General features: G+C 42.1%; 1 non-coding gene across 1 annotated transcript; it reads left to right on the top strand.

Moving 5' to 3' along the window:
- The first annotated feature begins 4761 nt into the window (after window positions 1-4761).
- Trnaq-uug lies at window positions 4762-4833 on the top strand. Its single transcript has one exon. It is a non-coding gene; the product is annotated as a tRNA-Gln (tRNA).
- Window positions 4834-7659: the final 2826 nt, after the last annotated feature.

A 7659-nucleotide genomic window follows, 5' to 3' on the forward strand; every position in this document is an offset into this window, starting at 1 on the left:
GTTATGACGAAGAGATAGAGGGCTGAACACAAAAGATTGGCGTTTTCCATAGTAATCTCCATATAAACTTCAAATGGCGTGTGCACAGTCAAATTTCTTCCGAATCACTTCAAACTTTGGAAGGATGCTATTTACCATAATAAAAATCGTTTAAGCATAGGGGAGATAAAATTTCAAAATTTGCATCACTCTAATGCTCAAACTCTTTAAATTTAGTGGTTTCTATGATTTCTGCACTAAACAATGTAGAAACAGCAATTAAGACTCCTCCTCCTGACTTCTTCTCAGACGTTTGACAGTCACGATCATTCCTAAAAACATCATAATTATTTCCAAAAACTTCTTCACTATTCACAGTTTCATCCCAGCTAGTTTCTGTTGCCAAAATAACTGTGTAAGGACATGTTAAAATTCTACTATGGATTTCTTTCATCTTAGAAGCGCTTTTCATACGGTTAAAGTTTTGGCAATAAACCAAAACTTCTGTACCTAACTGTGAAGATGTTTTAAAAGTAATAGAACAATCTGATTTACTTAGATTAGTTACCTCTTCATCTTGCAATTCGGTACTTGTTAAATTTGATGATATATTTAGATCTAACACGTCATTGTTGTTTTCTTCATCTAGGGAGAGTGTCAGTTTCGTTGAAAACACGAGTACCTAGTACATCCACCAAGTTCCAAGTAAACGCCAACCTGCGGTACCAGAGTTTAAATCAGCAGTTTCAGCCAACTCTTGTAATAGGCTTGGCGGTGACTCATTTTCCACAAATCGGGCAGTACCAATGCTAGCGTTATGTTCATTGCAATGAGCAGCCATTTCAATGGTTAGGCTGCTCAACGGCTGAACCTCGGTACAGATCTTTTTCAATTCATCAGTCAGATCCACCGTTAACGCCTCAACGAAATCTTCAATATGTTGTTTTGAAGATTTCATTGAAATATCTGAAAGGCCAGTTAAATGGTTTTTTATAGCAATCAAATCGTTGCTGGGCATATCATTTGTATTTCCTGAATATTTTTCGGCCACACGTGATAATGCCGATACAGCATTTGATACGCTCGACGATGTGCTGCTGTTAATGCACAGCACCGATTCCTTGAGCTGAAGCTCAATTTGGTCAAATAGTTCACCCATTGCGCTGAGCTTTTTCAGATCAGCAGCTATTCGAAGATTGGCGTCAGTTTGCGCCCTAATTGCATTAATTAGCTGCTGCTGTTGATGCAGCACTTTGCGGGTGTCAATGCCGGTTTTCAAATTATGTTGACAATCGTCACATAGAGGTACCATGTAGGACAAGATAAAACACTCTTGGTGCCGTTGTACTCCAATGCACGCCGCGTGGTAGTTTTTGGAACAAAACTCGCACTTCCATAGGAACCGATCGTCACTGATATTACAGGTTTTCACACTACACTGCATTTTTGCCGGTCGCGCGCGATGTTTGTCAATAAAAAAAAATTAAATAAAAATAATTACGGAGCACTTAAAAAACGCGTCTACCTCCGACGAATGACTGAACTGAACTTGCGACGATACAAACAACTTGTTTCCTATATTAATCGTAACCATTATCAACTTCCGTTGACAACAATTAAACAACGGTAATCGAAAATTATCGGGGATTCTGTTTGAAATAAAAAATCACAACACACCTTTGACAGCTAATTTAAGAGTTTTTGCATAATATCACTTCACCAGCCTCAAAGCAACCTTTAATATAACCCTTATTCAGACAAGTCGATGAATTATTCTCTTGTTTTGAGTAATGTTCATGCAGTCACATGTGGAGCAGATGTCAAGGTAAGTGGTTATCAATCGGAGGATTCCAGTTCAATTCTCAACTGCACATAATTTGTCTTCAAATTACTCCACATATAGCCACTATGTGTTTGAAATCGTTGGTGGCATTGATAAATCCCAAAACCGCGAGCCTGTATATTTTTACTTTTTTTTGGTTTATTGTTGAACAAAGGATGAATAAGCGCTCGTTCAACTTTTGAAGCTTGACATCTGCTCTAAAAATAGAATTATAGTCATTCAAGGGAGCTTGGATAAGCGCATGGTAAGCCTTTGTTCAGCCTTCCATAAAGCTTCAATTAGGCCTAAGGCTGAATAAAATCGCCAGAATTAGATGTTTAAAAGCTGAACAAAAGTGTGTGGAGACTATGAACAGCTTTTATTCAAACAAAGGTTGATTTAAATTAGTAGGAAAAGCGTTTGGGCAGCATCAGATTCTTAAGTGGGTATTGAAAATTCTACCTAGTGGCGACCTTGGAAAGTTAGCCAAAATTGACTAATTGGGTTCAATTACGGGATTGCGTTGAAAAAAACCAAAATTGAGTGGAACCGCGTTTCCATGCGTGTTTGCGATTCAATACTTATAGATTGTGAAAGGGGCCCAGATAGCCGTAGCGGTAAACGAGCAGCTATTCAGCATGACCAAGCTGAGGGTCGTGGGTTCAAATCCCACCGGTCGAGGATCTTTTCGGGTTGGAAATTTTCTCGACTTCCCTGGGCATAGAGTATCTTCGTACCTGCCACACAATATACACATGCAAAAATGGTCATTGGCATAGTAAGCTCTCAGTTAATAACTGTGGAAGTGCTCATAAGAACACTAAGCTGAGAATCAGGCTCTGTCCCTGTGGGGACATAACGCCAGAAAGAAAGATTGTGAAAAATACGTTATTGAATGGTTTTTTGGTTAAAAAAACCATCCCAATGTTTTTCATAAATGGATAACAAGATCGCATAATACCAATATTTTTTTAATTGTAAATTTATCGGCTTAGGTGTCCGTCACTGTGGGATCTCCCACTATCCCTGAACTATAAACATTAAGAGGAAAATAATTATCATCGTTTTACCAATTTTCAAAACCAGTTTATTTGCTCAATGAAATCAATTTTATATGAAAATCTATCATTACATTGCACTTGATATTTGTAATTTGATAATATTTTTTCATGAGGATTGAAGGGAGAAGGTTTTTTTTATTTTATTTATTTTGATAACATGATTTCGATTCACTTCAAGATTGTGTCCTGTATAGGAGCCCCCCTCCTCCTGCCCCTCTAGCTACGCCCATAGTTCGGCCGACGCAGATCAGAAGACCAGAAAGCGATCGTTAGGTGTGGGAGGTGATTTTCTTTCCCATCGCATCGTCGTCGTCGTTGAGGTGGCTGTGCAGCTGAAGATCATCAACGTCTTCTTCGTCGTATCCTCTGCACAGTGTCTGATTCAAGTCTGCAAGCGCTTTACGGGGGACCCAAAGCGAAAGATCGACGAGGTCTTATGGGTTGGTCGGTCGGTCGGAATCGGGCTCGTTTCTTCTCAGGTGTGGATGATTTTCATGTTTCCAATCTTCTTCTGCGAGTCGTGGTGGAAAGAATACATGCTCGGGTTCGCTGTTCTTTGCATTCCTGATGCGACTGGAAACCGGTGAACGAAGATGACTGCCGGTGGTTAGATCATAAAAGAATCGGTTACGAACGTAAAAATAACTTCTCTCTGTCTGGGGTTTAAATGCTTATGGAAGGATTAGGTGGCGTGATGGATTTCTCGTTCCAGGAATTTCGGACAACATGGGTTGACCCTGGGGCCAGCCGAAATTGTGTGAACTTTCTTTTTATGTACGTGAGAAGTGTTGTTAATAAATGGTTGAACATTTTATGGCTTTGAGGGTTGAGATTGACGGTAGTTGCCGAATGATAATGCATTAGTGTTCTTATTTCCTTCGATACTACATACCATCACCCCTCAGCTATGGATCAATTAGTGTCGAATCCAACCTATTAAATTCAATAAATAACATAAAAAATATAAAACCACGAATTGTAATTTCCAAATTGGAAACACGAATACATAGTTAATTACTTTGAGTGTAGTCTTTATTCAAGATTGCATTATAATTAAGAAATCTATCAGTTGCTGACAACACTATCAGGGATGATTTTTCACATTACGGATCAAATTGTAATATATTACGGATCAGTTCACAAAATGAGGAAATTTCAACTATAGTAGGAATTTGGTGTAGTAAGTCTGAAAACGTAGATTTTATTTCCGATTTGAGCTGGATATGTTCTACATTGGGTTTTCGCCCATGGCGAGTTCTTTGAAAGTTCCGAAAGCCTTCCCGCGCTACCTCGAACAACGATTGTTCCTCGAATAGGGAGTAAGGTAAGTTCATTGTGGCTTATGTATAATTGCTTTTTCCGGAAATATCTCAGTTCAATTTCCAAACTCATCTAGCGCAAAGCAGCCAAAACCTGCGAACCCGTCCAGTAATGCCACACTTGTGCGCGTCACATAAATCTGGTTTTCCCACCACGTGTTCCACAACGCGATCATTCGAACAAGTGCATTTCAAACCGCTCCGCTTTTGTGGACACAGGTGTTCAAAAACCTGCGCTAACCCGTAAAAGTCCCATCAACCACCATCGCATCGCGAAACAGTTGTTCGATGCGTGATTCCCCAAAACGTGAGAGTTTTTTGGTTTCGATCGTCAAGCAGCGGCAGCAAAACGAGATTCTATAGCGCTACGTTGCTATGCTTGTGATGACGATGCGACGAGGCTCGCGTGGATGCGATCGATCGATTGTCGACAAGCAACCGTTTGATTAGTGGAAAGTAAACAGACGTGTTTCAGTTTTAGACATGGTGAATGGAAGTGTTCCACTTCTGTGCCTGCGGCAATATAATGCGCGAAATAATGACTTTACTTCATTGTTCAGAAAACACAGTCTAACACAGGGGTTCCATGGTGTAATGGTTAGCACTCAGGACTTTGAATCCTGCGATCCGAGTTCAAATCCCGGTGGAACCTGGCTTTTCTAATCTTTTTTTCGATGCTTTCGGGCTTATTCTGCGCATTTCGGAAGTAGAGACGAGTCGCTTTCAACACGTGTGTGGTGAGTCGAGTAATGTTAATCAATTGGGAAGCCATTAGTGTCACCTCATTCGACCCGTGTTGCATTACCCGATTGGCAGAATAAGCCTGTTCTAAATATGATTTATAATATGTTGCAGCAAATATTTTGATTCAATTGATTTAAACAAAATCAATAAGGTACGGTGGGGCAAGTAGATACAGATACATCAACAGTTCACTTTACCTTTTTATTCAGCTAACGGGAATACTATAAAAACTTTTTTCTATAGAAAACAAATGCGGGACTAATATACGACATATTGTTGTTTGTTTCGATTTTTCTGATTATAATAATAATATACATGCAGACGTTATTGCATGCTTTTCGATTTTTTTCATCGCGAAAATCTGGTCTAGTATCCTTTGATAAAGTGCTTATCGACATACGGAGAGAAAATTGGTAACGGAAAATCAACGAAACCACATCGAGATATGGAGATATCGAGATAAGGAGGATATCGAGATATGGATAGAAAATTTATATGCAGAATGAAGGGACCGAGGAAACCATCGACATAAGGAGAGATATCGAGATGTAGAACATCGAGATGTGGAGAGTCGACTGTATATTAAGTATTGGGGACATGCAAATCTGCGCAAAATAGTCCACTATGGGGCAAGCCCTCAATATATTTTCAAAACAAAGAAATACATTGTAACTAGAATATTTTGAAATAATGTCATACATTTTATATGCATACGAATTTCAAAACCAAGAGTGTTACGTTGGCATGAAATATTTAAACGTTTATAACTTTTTGCTGGCTTTACGAAATTTCTTGATTAGTTCAATCGAAAGACAAGGCATCAAAGGTTCATATCGTTTAATTACTGATTCCCACATACGTGTCCAAATAGTTTAATAACAGCATTGGAAGAGAACGTTGATTTCAAGTAAATCTTTAAATAGGGGCTAGAGAAAAGTTGACGTCATGATTCTGTATCGGACTTTCGTGTGATTCGGACGGTTTTTCGATTGCTCGTTTTCTCAAAGTTCGTTTTTAGTTTTTGGTGCGAAGTGCATTTCTCGCTTTTTCGCGATTTCGCGTTCCCGAGCGGTATCATACCTCCTTGGTGTTGCTGGTGAAAGAGCCTCCCTGCAGCAAGTAGCAGCAAACCAACCGCAATCGAAAACAGAAGGTGGATTCCGCCTCGAACCCTGCCCCGCTGGCCGAAAACGGGCAAACAAGTGCACCGAAGCGCGCGCGAAACGAAGATGTCAACCTGACGGCTTACAACAGATTGTTGGCAAACAACCAATTTGCCTCCCTGCCAGTGGATCAAGTCCCCCAGAGGATTAAGGTTGCCCCCCCTGTTCACGGCGACAAAGGACATCTCGGCTATGCGGTCTGAAATAACCAAATCAAGCCGCTTTTCAAGCTGTGCCACACCGGCACGAAGATCATGTGCGACTCTGGTAGCGGCTACGAGAAGGCCGGCAAGCTACTGAAGGCAATGGGGCTGTAATTCTACACCCACGATGCCCCCGGTAGCAAGCAGTTGAAGGTGCTCATTCGAGGGCTTCCGGAATACACCCCAATCATCGGAGAGATGGAGGTGGCCGGATTGAAGCCGACGAATATGTTCCCCATCCGACGAGTTCAAGGAGGAAGGCATCGGGACAACTGGCAAATGTGCCGGCGCGCTCTCAATGACGACATGCCAGCCGATGGAGGAAGGTATCGAACCAAAGTGCGCCAACTGCGGTTCCAACCACGAGGGCAGCCCTCGAGGCCGTAAGAGTAGAAGTGCAAGCTTCTGGCGGCCCGATCACCATCATCGCTGCATACTACCCAACGCAAGCGAACCACAACGACGGGTCGGCTGCACATCACACAGCTAACTGTGCAGCGCAGGCGGTACATCATCGGTGGCGACCTCAACGCGAAGCACGAAACCTGGGGGAACCCCCGAAGAAACCGAAACGGAGTCATCCTGCAGCAAAGCTTGGAGAAAGGTGACTCTCCTATACTGTGCTCAGCCGTTCTGGAAGCTAACAAAAATTTTAAAACAAAATCTAGACCCATTCCACCGTTGGTTCCACTAGATAACAATGGCCCCGTAGGTCGCTTGATAACGCCTGCTGAGAAGGCAGCCGAAATAGGTCGACATTTCGTCAGCTCACATAATCTTGGAAGCTGCTGTTAATGAGCATGCAGATTTCCAACGACTTCTCGGAGGAGTTGGACATCGCTGCTGACGAACTCTCGACCTACATATTTAAAATCCTCCAAAAATACGAAGGCCCAACGTTTCCAGCGTCCAGTTCTATGACCACCTCGCGGTGATCTTCAACCAAGGTCTCCGGCTTAGCTACTCATCGTCCTGAAAGTCAGCAAAAGTCGTCCCCATCAGGAAACCTGGCAAAGATCCTCCCTCTCCCAATAGCTATCGCCCCATCAGCCTTCTCTCGGCGTTATCGAAGCTTTTCGAAAGGACAGTTTATCGCCGACTTTTTGCTTCTGTTGAGCAAAACAACATCCTGCTCGAGGAACAGTTTGGTTCCCGACGCGGTTGATCAACCTTGCACCAACTGTCACGAACATCCTCAGACGGAACAAGTCCTTATCCAAAACCTCTGCCATGGCTCTGCTCGATGTTGAAAAAGCATTTTACAATGTCTGGCATGATGGCCTGGTGTTCAAGCTTCACCAGCACAATCTTCCCAGCTACCATAATCTTCTTCAGTGTGCATAATTCAGTGCCTTTATACATGGTCAA

Source organism: Aedes aegypti, chromosome 2 (assembly GCF_002204515.2).
Source record: "Aedes aegypti strain LVP_AGWG chromosome 2, AaegL5.0 Primary Assembly, whole genome shotgun sequence".
In the NCBI taxonomy this organism is placed as follows: domain Eukaryota; kingdom Metazoa; phylum Arthropoda; class Insecta; order Diptera; family Culicidae; genus Aedes; species Aedes aegypti.